Below are 16,135 nucleotides of genomic sequence, written 5' to 3' on the forward strand. Positions count from 1 at the left end.
AGTACTCAAAACTCAGCTGCTGTATTTATGTGAAAAGTGAAACAGCAAACCTTTCAGAAGACACAGAAAACATTGCCATGATTTTTGAGTATAGAGTATCACTGTATCACTGTATCACTGTCGTGCCGTTGTTCACTGATTTACTCGAGCAGGCACCAATAATGTCTCCATTCATCCCAGCCCTGAGATTTTAGCAGCCTCTCCTTACTCGTCATTCCCAACGCTGTCGTATTGGAGGCTCTTTTAGAGTCAGGGGAATGAGACCTGTTATTGTTACTGTGTTTGGCATAACGAATACGCCACAGGTAGCTTGCCAGGCTCTTCTGTGAGGCAGGATACTCTCGGTAGCTTGCCAGGCTCTCCAAAATATATATTTTGGAGAGAAAATAAAATTATATATATATATATATATATATACTTACATATATATATATATGTAAGTAAGGCCCTCCCGTTGTTCATCGGTTTGCTCGAGTGGGCCCAGGAATGTCTCCATTGGAGACTTTGTTGTTACTGTGTCTGGCATATCGAATACATCACGGGTGGCTTGCCAGGCTCTGCCGTGTGGGTGAGATACTCTCGGTAGCTTGCCGGGCTCTCCGAGAGGGGCGGAGGAATCGAACTCGGGTCAGCCATGTTGGCTGTGTGCAAGGCAAACGCCCTACCGCTGTGCTATCTCTCCAGCCCAAAACTATATAAATACTACAAAGGACTCGGTAGCTTGCTGGGCTCTCCGAGAGGGGTGGAGGAATCGAACCCAGGTTGGTTGACTGCATACAAGACAAATGGCCTACCCGCTATGCTATCACTCCGGAGATATATATATATATATATATATATATATATATATATATATTTCAATGCTCTTTCAGGATTAGGAGAATGAGACCCATCATTGTTACTGGTATTTGGCATATTGAATACGACACGGGAGGTTTGCCAGACTCTGCCGTGCGTGCAGGATACTTTTGGTAGCCTGCCAGGTTCTCCAAAGGAAAAGTAAGATAATAAGGTGTCATGCACTCTATCACTGTCCTCCCATTATTCATTGATTTGCTCAAGCGGGCCCAGCAACATATCCATTGTGAGACTTGTTGATATTGTGTTTGGCATATCTAATACGTCATGGGTATCTTGCCAGGCTTTGCTGTGTGGGCAAGACACTCTTGGTAGCTTGCCGGGCTCTCCAAGAGGGGCGGAGGAATCGAACTTGGGTTGGCCGGGTTGGTTGCATGCAAACACCTACCCACTGTGCTATTGCTCCAGCCCTATGATTTGTTGTCTACTGTCGGAACTCCATCAAATATGGTGTGATAATTATGGAAAATGGGTAGGGAGTGTCTTATGGTGTGTCCAGGAATATGTTCACTCATATATGAGGCTCGGCCCAAGCATGTGGAAAGTGGCTTAGAGTGTGGTGGCAGTTGGATAGTGGAGTTTGGCTACCTGGGATGGGTCCCTTGGGGAGGGGAGAGCTATCCACCCCCCTCTGGGGTGCCCCGAGTGAAAACAGTGTGGCCCAGAGTCCGGTGGCATGGTTATGGGGGCCTCATTTTATGCTCCCTTCCAGAAGAAGCAGCCATGAGTTCTGGGGGGTGGCCAATGAGGAGATTATCTGGTGTCAGCAGGAGGTGGTTTATGGGTGTGACCCCTGGGTCGCCAGAGACTGGGGGAACCAGGCAGAGGATTTCTGCTCCCAGGTCCCATTGATCCCAGAATCCAAGGTCACCAAGTTCCGCATTACCTGGATTCCGTGGGACTTCACTCATGCATGAGGCTCGGCCCGAGCATATGGAAAGCGGCCTGGAGTGTAGAGGTGGTTGGGGAGAAGATGCCAAATTACCACACCAAATAAGATGAATTTGTAAAATTAAGTAATTATCAAACAGTTCCATGAAAGGACGAAAAGATGACCCCCCGAGTGAGAGAAAATGAACAAAGAACTGGGCTCCAGAGGAGTAAGTTAACAGAAAAATAACCCAACCTAGAACACCAAGGAATCCATCCAAAAGCCAATAAGCATAGGAGAAGCCAAGAGGAGAAATTTCCTGGGCAACCACGAGACAGGCATAGGGGCCAGAGGTGACCCCATGCCCCAGGTATGGCCCCATAACCCTGAGACCTGTGAGAGGGGTCTGACATGCCACCCGAGAAAGGGACAGGAACAAGGAGAATTCGATATGAACCCAGTCAAGCTGGGGTTTGCCGAGAGGAGATGCCACCTACTCGTTTCTAGTAAAGCATTCCTCTTCCAGATGGGCTGTGCTGTTAATCCTCCCGCAGTAAGAGGAGCAGGGAGAAGGGGAGAAAGCCAGGATGAACTGCGCCATATTGCATGGCTGAGCCAAAGAGTACAAGCTCTTGGCTGGGACCAACAGCAGAAAGGAAGAGGATGCTGGAAGTGGCTGAGGTCCTGGCAAAGGAGTCAGATAGAGGATGGAGAGTAAAATGAGCTGTGTGAGGAAAAAGAGGAAACAGAGAAGGGCCTGCTGCCAGGTCTCTGCAGGCGGGGGAGTTCCGTTAGCATTTCCTGGGAAGGCTGGAGCATAAGGCCATGCTCTAGGCTGGTTTTGTGAGTGTCCTGCCACTTCATTGTCCCCCACAGTTCCAGCTGGGGTGCAGGCTTCGGCAGATAACAAGGCTCTGAGCTCCCCAAAGCGAGGACTCACCATCATAGAGGGTCCTCAGGAAGTTGAGCTCATCTGTCAGGCCATCCACCTTGGCCTGCAGCTCCACCTTGTTCATGTAGGTCGAGTCCACATCCTGGGGGGTTGGGATGGGTCAGACACCCAAAGAATGGCCTTCTTCCCCCACCCCATCCCCTAGGACTGTTCCAAGTCCTCATCTCTTCTCCTTCTTTTCTCCAGTGTATAGCTTCCCACCTCCCTTTTAAAAGAAAGAAAATTGGTGCTTGGGCAATAGTACAGTGGGTGGGGCATTTGACTTGAACCTGACCAACCCAAATTCAATTGCCATCATCCCATATGGTCTCTCGAGTTTTGCCAGGAATGATTCCCAAGGATAGAACCAGAAGTCAGTCCTGAGCATTGCTGAGCGTGTTCCCCAACCCCACCCCCCACACCCCAAAAAAGAGAGTGTAGGCATTAACTGCCTGGTTCTATCTATATAAAGTACCAAACAGTTGAGAGTATCCTGTGCTGTTAGAAATGGGAACAGTAGGTTTCTGGGGTGGGAACAGGCCTGTGTTAGGCCAAGAAGACCAGACAAGGGCCAGAGAGGTAGCACAGTAGGAAGGCACTTGCCTTGCACGCTGCTGGCCCAGTTCCCTTCCCTGGCACCTCATATGGTCCCTGAGCATTTCCAGGAGTGATCCCTAAGCCCCAAGTTCAGCCAGGTGTGACCCCCACCACCAACACCACAAAAGAATAGAAGCTGAGGCAGGAAAATCAGCACGTTCTCTTCTTGCCCGGCTGAAGCCATACCACCGCCTCTGCCCAGAGCAGCTCTTTCTACTAAACACAAAGAGGTTCCTATGACAGCCATGGCACCCGGAGGACCATGACAGTACATAGAACATATCATGTGCTTCCCAGTTACTTAAGTCTATCACAGCCCTATGAACACTGGAGGGGTCTTGAAGGGTCCCTGACTACCACTGAGGATAGTGAGGGACCCAAAGTGTGGAGGACTGATTTGGGGTGGATCTAAGAGCCTAGAAGGAAGATATTTCCTTAAAGGTCTGGTACCAGGGACCGGCCTCTGACCAGCTAAGCTTCACAATATCCTTAGACTGGCTGTGACCTCAGTGGTGATGTCATCCAGATCCAGGACATCTTCCAGCAGTTGTGGCCTGTGGACAGAACCACAGCGTGTCCTCAGACCCTGACAAGCTCTGATAAGGCTGGGGAGAAGGCCAGGATGAACTGCATGCATTGTTGGAAAATTCCCCCCATCCAAACCCCTGAAATTAACTTTTTAGGAGTAACATAAAAAAAAGTCTTGACCAAGATGCTAGCAAAAGTATCCACAGCAGCCTAAAGAAGGAAAAGATCTTAGCCCACTATCCACAAGAGGGACAGCCATGGACATTTTTGTACAGGTGATCAAATAAAGGGAAGGGTCAAAGAAGGTGACCTCTGAGTGCCACCACAGATAGGGACACAAAACAGGGTGAGGATAAAGAAAAGAGAAAGGACTTCTGATACGGGAGAGCTTCACATAGACCCAAGGACCTGAATCTGAGAAGAAGGTATGATGGGAACTTGGGAAGGAAGCATCAGAACAGCCATGAGCATCTATCTCCTGGCTTAGATGGCCTAACAGATGAGCTCAACTTCCTGAGGACCCTCTATGAGAGGGTATGGCAGGACATACCAGGGTCTTCCGGTTTCAGACAAGCCCTTCAGGATGTTAGGCTCATCTGTCAGATCCGCACCCTGACCCCAGGTACTGTGGTCATGGAGGCAGCATCCAGTTCCGGGGTAGCAGGGGAGAGGGCCCCAGAATGGCCATTAGCATGCTCTCCCGTATTTCCAATATCAGTCACTGAGTGCTACCATTCTTTTATAGATAGATAGATAGATAGATAGATAGATAGATAGATAGATAGATGTGTGTATAGTTTCTTTAATTGTTTTTGGGTTACACCTGGTGGTGCTCAGGGCTTGCTCCTGGCTCTGTGCTCAGGAATTATTCCTGGAAGATTCCAGGGACCACATGGGGTGATGGGACTCAAACTTGGTCTGTCGCATGCAAGGCAAGTGCCCTCCCCACTGTACTATGACTCCAGCCCCTCTGCTCCAATCTTAGCACAAGGTCTGGAACCCAGGTACTAGGTACAGGCAGTAAAGACAGAACTTACAAGCTCTAAAAGCATACTAATTGCACACTAATTAACATACTAACTAGTTGGAGAATGCCTCTCTTCCCTGCAGGGATGACTTGCCATGCCCTCCTTCAGCACCCTCGAGATACTCATGGCTCTCCCTCTCCCTGATCTGGGAGCAGGGCTGAGGTGTAGAGTGTCACCCAGCTAGCTAGCAATCAGCCTCTGGTTTTGAAGCCCTCCCACACTCACCCATTCTCAGCCTGAGGGTTCCAGGTGTCCATCCTCCTGGCCTAGACCTTCTGAGGGCAATTGGACCCTTACAGGGACGGGAATCCAGCCGAGAGCGGTGGCAAGCAGAAAGCCATGACGTGGTGGCCCTGTGTGCGAGATTAGGAAGAACTAGGTCTTGCCTTTGAAAAGAAGCTCATTGATGCTGCTTTCCTGGGGCAGGTCGGGGGCTAATCTTAGGGAGAGCCTGGACAGAGGGGGCAGACGCTGAGAGGGAGGAGACCGAGCTGGGATTTTTGTTCTGAGACTCTGGGCATTAATAAAAGATGGGAGAAGAGGAACTAACCAAAGCCCGTGGTGAGGACAGCTCTGGGAGCTGGCATAGGTGCAGTTCCGAGTCAGCTGCTGCTGAGATGTGGCTTCCATGCATATCTGCAGGTGATGGGGTTTAAGGACCAGCAAAGCCCTGGCATCGTCAGGGACAGAGGAGCAATTTCTGTGAATGGGATAGGAGAAGGAGGTGTTGGAGGGGAGGCTGGGGGTCAGGAGGCTCAGATCACGAGGGCTCTGTCCACAGAGTTACCCTGCGGGCAACTGGGGACCCAACAACAAATTTGGTGGAAGCTGAGTTTCAGGAAGAACACTTAGATTCATAATTTTATCTGGTAGTAGAGAAGCCTGGGGAGTTATTGAAAATAGTCATTAAATCCAGGCAGGCTGAGGCAGAGGTGATTTCCACTCCCCAAGTGCCCTAATTACCTTCTTTCAGGGAGTGGCACACTTAGCGGTGTTTAGGGGTCACTCTTGGCTCTGCACTCGGGAATTACTCCTGATAGTGCTCAGAAGATCATATGGGATGCCAGGGCTTGAACCTGGGTGAGCTGTGTACAAGGCAAATGCCCTCCCTGTTGTATTATCACTCCAGTCTCTGCTCCCTACTTATCTTGGCTCCTGTTCAGAGTTGGTGGCTTATTAGAAGCCTCTGGTGTACTTCCAAGGTTTTAGTGCCAGCTCCTTGGCCTTGAGGCTGACTTAATTGGGCTAATCCTGAAAGTAATACAGGAAGGAAGGAAGTGAGGGAGGGATGGAGGGAAGGAGGGAAAGAATGAGAGAAGGAGGGAGGGAAGAAAGAAGGAAGCTCACCCAGATTCAATCCCTGGCATCCCATATGACCCCCGAACACTGTCAGAAGTAATTCCTGAGTGCAGAGCCAGGAGTGACCCTGAACACTGCTAAGTGTGCCTCCCCGAAAAAGATAATTACGGAGCTCAGGGAGTGAAGAGTACCTCTGTTTCAGCCTGCCTGGATTTAGTGACTATTTTCAATTAACCCCAGGGCTTCTATACTAGATGAAATTTTGAGGGAAGTAAGGAAAGAAGGAAGAGAGGGAAGGGAAGAGAGGAAGAGGGAGGGAGGGAGGAGCAAGTTACGTTCAAGGGTGTTGGGAAGAGTGGTGAGAAACTCCTTCTAGGGCAGAAGAGCTATGTGATCTAGACGTCCCCTCAAGTCCCCCAGCATCCCAGGGCTTCCCTTCCTTAAATATCTGACCAAACACCCAAGCTCCTTCCAGCCTGCAACACGCAGGCCACTTCCTCTGCACAAGCTCTGGACCCCTGAGCTAGCGTTGCCGTCAGCCTACAACACAGCTGCTCCTGCTCTTCGACTCCACTGGCTTGAAGAGTGAAGGATGAAAAAACCGCAGCACTTCAGTACAATGCTGTACTCTTGGCAACGTAGGTCACCAGGCCTTACGCTGAATGAGCTAAGTCAACTTCAAAAGGTTACCTACTGGATGGTTGGTAAATACGAGATTTGGGAAACGGCTAAGCTACAGTGACAACAGACCAGAGGCTGCTCTCAGCAGAGGTGGCGGGATTGTGTGCCTGCAAGGAACTGCATGAGCAGGCCAGGAGACCGCTCAAAAGGTTGGAGCACAAGCCTGGCCTGCTCGAGGTCCCGAGTCTCATCCTCGCATCCGCTGCAGACTGTGCAATTTAGGATTAAGAGTCCAAGCTCCACGCCATCAGGCCTAAACTGAGCTCCGTGTCTCTGGGAGCGGCCCCCAGGCCTCCAGCACTACTTTAGAGATCCCTACTTAAAAATAAAAATAATAATGCAAGTAAGTTTGGGGGATGATGGAACGGTTATCTTATCCTGATTGTTGTGGTGGCTTTAAGAGTCCGTACATGGGGCCAGAAAGGTGGCACAGGGGTGAAGGCACCTTCCTTGCTTTGGGTCAAGCACCACAGATCCATGTATTGAACCATGTTGGCCAAGAATCATCAGGAAAGTCCCCAGGGCTTCCCTTGTACTGCTTGAGACATCCCTCCCCCCAAAAATAGAACCTATACATATATTTCTGCATTAGTATTTCTAGAAGTATAAGTGAGTATTTTTAGAAATGTATGTGAAGTCCATTTTCCTGTCAGATACTGTGTAGTATACACAAGGGAGAAAGGTACATTTGAACTATATTATTGCAGGGGCAAGTTAGTAACTTAATAAGACATTAAGTCTAAGACAAATATCAGTTTCACAGAATGATAGAGGGCTGGGAATGTGCCCACAAACACCTAGATACTACTCGGACCCCGACACATGCCCAGGGAAATGGGAACCCAAAGAAAAGTTTGATCGTGTTCAAAGTTCCTGCATAGGGTTTACTGTGGTTATATGGTGTAATGTACTGATGAGTGTTGTGGGGTTATAAATTGTGGTTCTATGAGTTAGGATATTTATCCTTTAGAGAGATCCAGAAAACTAGGATTTGCTTCAGGATGATCTAGAGAAATGGAAGGAGTTGGTAGGGCAGAGCGGAAGTGACACTGAGCTGACCGGGGAGCTAGGTGAGGGGGAGAGAGGACTTTGTCATACTATTCTCTCTGCTTTGATACTGGTTTGAGAGTCTCCACAGTGCAAAGGATTTTGCTGGACTATTTCTAAATCTAATGCCTTCTCTGTTAAAAAGAAGCAGTTTCATTTCAAGAAGCAGTTTTTCTCCCTGAGCACACAAGCATGGACAACCTTGTACAAAGTTCAAATCTATAACTGGCCTAACCTAGTTGAATGAAGGGTTGGAACCCAAAAATAACTTGGCATTTTGCAACTCAAGCCAAATCTAGCAGAAAGATTGAATGGAAATTGATGGAAATGAAAACGCTGTCTGTGCAATCAAATAAAACATCAGTACATTACACCAAAAGGCTTCAGGTCCCGGTGAGTCAGCAGCAGGAAGGGGATGCCAAGCCCACTACAAGGTCAGAGGGTGCTCGTAGAAGAGCCCAAGCCCACCACAGTCCTGGCCTGGAGGACTCAATTGGAGGGTTGCAGACATCTAGAGGACATCTAAGCGTAACACTGAGGGTGGCGGGGTGGGGATGACACAGGGAAGAGAGATGTGGGAGTGGGGCCTGAGCTGTTGCATTCCCCAGAACAAAGGAGGAACTGGAAGTGCTGTGATTGGAGAAGGAATTTGAGAGAGGGGAAAACCCTCCTCCAACATCCCCAGACCCTCATGTAGCAGGGACCTAGGATTGCCCCTGATGCCCACAAAAGTTAGCAGAATTTACAAGAACTCATCTTCACATCCTCTACAGGAGGAAAGGGCAGCACTGCCAGCTATGGGCAGTGTTTCCAGAGGTTTCCAGAAAAGAGTGGAGACCCTTCAGGGTGGCCTCTGAGACTTCCTAGGCCCCCGAGGCTTATTCCTCAGTGTACGACAGAACGGAGCAAACCTCTAATAATCTTCTCAGAGCCAACATTCATTACTTACAGGGTTTGTTTTGGGGGGCCATAAGACAAGAGAATTTTCTGCACTAAACCCCCAAAACTCGTTTTGATAAGGACTTTAATTTAGTTTAACCTCTTGCACCATATGGGTGGTCTTAGAAATGCTGTTCTCTTGGACATATGTCCTTGGGTAGTTTTGGAGAGTATGGAAAGCGGGAAAGCATTTCCAGGTTGGAATGATGATGAGGAGCTTCTAATTGTCTGTCCAGGTCCATTTCCCAGATCAAAAAAGAGTTCACATTTCCTTGATTGTCTTCCTTGACAGTCAGAAATCAATTAACAATGGCAGCCCTAAAAGCAGTGACGGTAATTCTCAGGGGCAACACTGGTGAATGGGCTTGAAGATTAAGAAAACAGATTGACGTGAAATTTACATACAAGTGGTACTACATGGAAAGCATCATGCTAAGCGAAATGAGTCAGAAAGAGGGGGATAGACATAGAAAGATTGCATTCATCTGGGGAACATAAAGTAACAAAATAGGAGACTAACACCCAAGAATAGCCGAGATAAATACCAGGAGGTTTACTCCATGGCTTGGAGGCCAGCTTCACACTCTAGGGGTAAAGACAGCCCAGATGTAGAAGGGAGCACCAAATGGGGGGTATTGGGAGGATCACCCCAGGATGGGAGAAGCATGCTGAGACTAGACTCTAGACCGAACATGTTGCCACTCGATGCCTCTTTTGCAGGCCACAGCACCCAAAAGGAGAGAGAGAACAAAAGGAAGTGCCATGCCACAGAGGCAGGGTGGGATGGGGGAATAAGGGGGGTGGGAGGGGTACTGGGATCAGTGGTGGTGGAAAATGGGCACTGGTGGAGGGATGGGTACTCAATCATTGTACAACGGAAACCAAAGCACAAAAACTTGTAAGTCTACAATTGTACCTCATGGTGTTTTACTAATAAAAATAATTTAAAAAAATAAAAGAAAAGAGACTGAAATAAGAGAGAAAAGGCATGGGTTCAGGAAGCTTATGGCCTCATGCACTGAGGGTGCTGACTCTCCATCACAGGCCTGATTTATTGTCTTAAACTAAAATCTTCAGATGAACAGGGGCAAACATTTACAAACATTTGCCTCTCTGTGCTAATCTACTGGAGTCTCAAAAAGAGACTTATTTCTTTTGAAACGAGATTTATCTCAAAGTAATCTTCACTAGGAGAGGTAGCAGAGATAAGAGTGTCTCTACAACCCTCGTCCCCGAAGTTTTCTTCCCAAATGATGCCAACTTTCCTTTTTTGAGGAGTAAAAATTTCCTATAAATCACTCTAACCCAGCCCCTCTCTTCAGACTTACCTAATGCATTTTTTAAACTAAGCATAATTATTCCCATGAGCATATGCATATCTAACAGGTAATAGTTCCCATTTATTGAGCACTTAGCTTGTTCTAGGGGCTCTTATATACCATCTGAGATTGAGTCTATTGGTCGTCTGGTGCTTTGGGGAGCACGCTTTTATATCACATATAAGCAGTGTGTGATAAACTCTTGATCTTTAAGGACTACAATCTAACTGCTAACCAAACTTTGCATGTAGAACAATATATGAATATCATTCATTTTGTAAGGTACTTTTGCAGTTATTATTTCCTATATTCCTTGAAGATTCCCTGGAGGAAGATATTGTTTTTAATTACACATTAAATGGGGCTGGACCGATAGCACAGTGAATAGGGCGTTTGCCTTGCACACAGCCAACCAGGCCGACCCAAGTTCTATTCCTCCGCTCCTCTCTGAGAGCCCAGCAAACTACTGAGAGTATCTCGCCTGCAGCGAAAAGCCTGTCAAGCTACCCGTGACATATTCAATATGCCAAACAACAAGTCTTACAATGGAGATGTTACTGGGCCCGCTTGAGCAAATCGATGAACAACAGGAGGACTGTGCTTTGCTGTGCTATTAATAATTAAATAGATAATATTTAATTGTTCCCTTCCTCTGTGAGTTTCCAGTTTCCAGTACTGTTCAACATGAATTTCTTCAAAAGACTAGCTGTTGTCTTTTTAATGTTCCTTTTATCCAAGAAATACAGGAGTTGAAGTAAAACAATACATATTTTAAGAGTAAATAAGTGTTCTGAGTCCAAACAGCACTCACAGAAAGAATTTTTGTGAGAGATAAAACATGCTATATTTTATTATCCATAAATACTTTACAGACACTCTTTTTTGTTGCTTTGGTTTTCAAGAGAAGCAACAAAAATATTCCCCATTTCCCTTTATTTAAATGAGTTATAATTAATGTATAATATATATTAGCTCCAGGTATACAACACAATAATCTCACTTTGGTTTGGTTTTAATTTTTTTAGTTTTGGGGTCACACCCAACTGTGCTTGGAACTTAACACCTGGATCTGTGCTCAGGGATCAGTACTCTTGGCAGTACTCAGAGGACCATATGAAGTGCCAGGGATTGAACTTGGTCCAGCCACATGTGAGGCAAGTACCTTACTTGCTGTACTATCTCTTTGGCCCTGATCTTATTTTGTATATATTTCAAAATGGTCAACACAAAAAAACTCTGGTCAATATTCATCATCTTACAGAGATATAAATCATTTTCTGCTCATAAGTTCTAAAATTTACTCTTGAAACTTTCACATATGCAATATACTAATAATTATGGCCACCATATATATTACATTATATTATAATGCAGAATCTCCTGCCCTCGCACCAGGCTGTCTTCTCCGGGGCACCTCGGAGGGAGGTGGGCTGAGTTTCCCTCCCCACCCCAAGCAGAGTCTCAGCAGCCTAAAACCTCCAGAACCCAGCCATAGCCATGTTCAAGGCCACTCTCCACATGCTTGGACGAGCCTCACACATGAGGGAACTGACAGAGGAACCCAGGTATGCGGGACCCATGGCTGAAATCTCCAAGTTTACTCGGATAGGGACTGGGACTCCTCCACGCAGGTCCCCCGTTTTCCAGTAGCTTGACAGCCACACCTACAAACCACCCCCGGCGCCATGTAACCTCATCAATGGACAAGATGCAGAGACAATAAAGTAAAGCTCCTGGAAGAGAGTGACACAGTATTTCCTGGAGCTGAGCAATTATAGATCACCCCAAAAGTCTCCATCCCCCTCGAAGAGCCTTGCAAGCTACCGAGAGTATCCTCATGGCAGAGTCTGGCAAGCTACCCGTGGCGTATTCGATATCCCCAAAACAGTAACAATAATAGGTCTCATTCCCCTGACCCTGAAAGAGCCTCCAATACATTGGGAAGGACGAGTAAGGGGAGGCTGCTAAATTCTCAGGGTTGGGATGAATGGAGACATTACTGGTGCCTGCATAAGTAAATTGATGAACAATGGGACGACAACGATACTGTAATATAGTGCATTTCTAAAACCTAGTTTAATTTGTATAGGGGCCACATTAATGATGTTGAGAGGTGGTGGCAGACATGCATCAGTGGGGTCAAACTCAGGGCCTCATATGCTCTACCATTTGAGATACCTCCTTCGCTCCCTGATGTACTCTTTTTATAACTGGAAATTTTGGGGGGGGGGGGCACACTTTGTTGTGTTTTGGGACTACTCCCAGCTCGGAACTCAGAGGTTGGTCTTGGAATTGAACCCGGATTTTCAGCATGCAAATCGTGTACTCTGGCCCTTTGAGTCATCTCCCTATCCCTATACCATTTTTTTTCTTTTGACACCGCCCCCCCCCCCCCACCATTCACTTACTTATCCCCATCCTTAACCTTAAAGCTTTAGATTAAATGCTTGCTCCATCTCAGCCAGGAACTATGTAAATAAATGCAAACAATCAGAGGTAAGGAGGAAACTTTCGGAACCTGAGAGAAACTGAGTTTGGAAGGAGCAATAGTGATCCTCGGGGTCTTGAGGCAGTTCCAGAGCAGTTGAGCTAGGTTTCAGCACCAAGGACAGAGCAGGCTCCTGCCTAGGGTGCGCGCTTCCGCGGTCAGAAACCATAGAGAAAAAAACAAATCTACACAAGTACTTGTGGCACGGGTGGGAAGTACAAGAACATGTGCTGGGTTCTAACTTCCCCTGTTCAAACCCTGGCTCTGCCAATTGCTAACTGCAATCTTTGACTCTCCTTTCCCCATCTGCAAAACGGGGAGGACCACATCTACCTCACTGGGAAGATGAGATGAGCTATGCATGAACTTCTCAGGACCGTTTCTGGACAATAACTAAATGAAACTCGTGCATTTCTTTTCCAGAACCTTGAGATCTCAGGACATGAATGTGAAAGCAGGGAAGAGTCCTACAGAGCAGATCTTGCTGGGGAGAGGGGTGATTGCTATTGATCCATAAAGAATGAGCACACGGGAATGACTTTGATGATATTCTGCCAACACCCTAGTCTAAGTGCCCCCAAGTAAAAGGATTACTAAAATAGGCTTCCCCTAAGGTGATCAGGCTGATGGGCAGTTGGTCACTAAGTCCCCAGTTCAGTGTCAGTAATTGTTCCCTGCAGATAGCATTCTTGTCAGGGAGGGGGGCACACCCAGCAGTGCTCAGGGCTTACTCCTGGCTTTGCAACCAGAATATCCCTGACAGCAGAAAGGCAGACGTGTGTGGCACTGGGCTCTGGCCATCATCTCCAGGATGCCACTTGGAAATACTGCTCTGAGACTGTTCCATCTAGCCTCGGAACTCCTGAGAAATGCCACCACTCCCCTCTCTAACACTTTATATTCCCTGGAAACCCCCTGCCGTCCTGTTCTTCTTCAGTCCCATGCAGTCTTCATCACCTCCCAGCGCTTGTTGAACGCATCCTTGGATTTAGGAAGAGGAAGAGAGGGAATGCCCAAAAGACAGTAGAACCAAGGCTATGAGCGCAGGGAATATGTTTGTCCCGGAAGTTAGATTGGGATTCCCAGCTGCATGTGCAGCAAAGAATGCTGCTAGTGAGAAAGTGCTGTCTGACCCTGTGCAGGAGAGTCATTTAAACTCATGAAGGCTAAATAGAGAGAGAGAGTAAGAGGGAAATTCTCTGCCATAGAGGGAGAGGGAGGGGAGGGATGGGGAGGAGGGATACTGAGGACATCGGTAGTGAAAAATGTGCACTGGTGGAGGGGTGGGTGTTTGATCATTGTATGACTGAAACTCAAACATGAAAGCTTTGTAACTGTATCTCATGGTGATTCAATAAAACAAATAAAAATCAAAATTTAAAAAATTTAAATAAAATAAATTCATGAAGGCAGTAAAGAAGGAATAGGAAGTGCCAGGTGAACTTGAGATATTGAGTTATTCCCATCCCCAAGGGCTGCTTTCACAGGGCTGGCAGAAACATGCTGCCTCACACCTGAGTGTCAAGTGGGTCTAACACTGGTTCCATGGGACACATTCCTGAGATGAGAGACACTCTCACAGACACATGGCAAAGGCAGCCATGGTAGGGCCCACAGATGGCAGGAGAGCTGATGGTCCCCTAAACGCAGTTCTATTCTATTTGCTGCAGATCAAGTAATAAGGTGCTCAGAGGAGAGGTCAGTGTGTGGTGTGTGCCCCAGAAGCAGTCTGACCCTCACATGGAACCATAAACAGTCATGGATGGTGCTGGACACAGTGGGTTGGCCCATTCACATCCACTAGAGGCTGAGAATTCTGCAGACAGACCCCCTACTTTGTTTAGTCTGTGGTCTCAGCTACCACTGTAGCAGGACTTGAGAGGGGTCCCATTTCCACACCCTTCTGGTCCCCTCCAGCTTTCTTCCCTCTGTCTTCCTCACCGCAATCTAAAAATTCTCAGCAGCCCCACAAGGCACTCATTCAGGGCCACTTCTGAGTGTTGCCAAGATTCTGCATTCGAGTTGTTCAAGCGCTACAGGAGAGGCACCACAGCCACACCCAGAAGCAGCTCCACAGACGGGAGTGAAGCTCAATGACACTGACTACTGCAGAAGAGTCTCGAGGATACAGATCTCCTAAGCAACAGTCCTCTGGCAAGAACAAAAGCATCAAAATAAGCCCCTCTCCATCCAGGACACCTTCTCTCCTAGTTTTGTCTCTTTAGGAGCATCTAGACTCGGAGACCCTCTTCCAGACATATTCTGCAGAATGCATATCTTCCCTGGACAGTTCTTGCTGAGGTTGAAATCGGTGAAATCATCTCTTCGGCACAAAAGATTGGTATGTCAATGAATGCCCAGACCTTCCATAATACTTAGCATGTGGAAGATAGCCAATACAGGTACATTGTTTCTTCACCCAATCCTGATAATATATCAAGAGTTAGATATAATAGAACTTACAGAAAGGGCTGCATTTTAAGGACATTGCTTACAGTATATTTTACTGTTGTTCATCTGTAGAGTATGTATAGATTGGTAAGAAAATAACCACTCAAACAGAAATGGACTTTAAAAACACAGTTGGATAAGTCTCTTTCTTTGCATGCATCCAACCTAAGTTCTATCCTGTCACTACATATTGTCCTGCAAGCCCCACTAGGAGTTTTCCCTGAGCATAGAGTCAGGAGTAAGCTCAGAGCAAAGCTTGAATATGGAGGAAGGAAAAAGGAGGGAAGGTAGGAAGGAAGATAGGAAGGAAGGAAGGAAGGAAGGAAGGAAGGAAGGAAGGAAGGAAGGGAGGGAGGGAGGGAGGGAGGGAGGGAGGGAGGGAGGGAGGGAGTAAGGGAGGGAGGGAAGGAGGGAAGGATTCATGGAAAATAAAAATTAAACTATTAAGAATATTCATCCTGGTAGTGAATCTGCAATACAGCTCACGGAGGATCCTGATGTATTGGGCTTGAATGCCCTGATTGGCTAGGGCTTCAATGACCGCTTCCGTCTCAACAGAATCAAAGGTCTTCTTTAAACCAATGAACGTTAAACAGAGCAGCATCTTGAACTCCCGAGAAACCTCAATGAGCTTGGTTATCGTGTGGATATGGTCAATGGTGCTGAATCCTTTGCAGAACCCGGCTTGCTCGCATGGTTGTCCTTCATCTAGTGTTCTGCCAATCCTATTTAGGATGACTCAAGTGAACAACTTGTAGATGACAGACAATAGGCAGATCGGGTGATAGTTGCCAATGTCATGGATGTCTCCCTTCTTGAACAGTAGTACGGTCCTGCTGGTTTTCCATTGGGATGGAACCTTGTATTCAGACAGGTAGCGAGTGAAGAGCCAAGCCAGTGTATTGATGAGTACTGACAGCAGGTTCTTCAGTTGTTCAGGTCTGACCTTGTCTGGGCCGGGTGCTGTTCATTTCTTTACCGACGAAATGGCATGTCGGATTTCGGAAGGGAGAACGTTGGGAACAACATATCCATCCTGTGGAATTTGGTATGTCGGCAAGTGGACATGGCTATCAAAGAGATTTGAGTAGAAGACAT

Source organism: Sorex fumeus, unplaced genomic scaffold (assembly GCF_029834395.1).
Source record: "Sorex fumeus unplaced genomic scaffold, SorFum_2.1 ptg000042l, whole genome shotgun sequence".
Lineage (NCBI taxonomy): Eukaryota > Metazoa > Chordata > Mammalia > Eulipotyphla > Soricidae > Sorex > Sorex fumeus.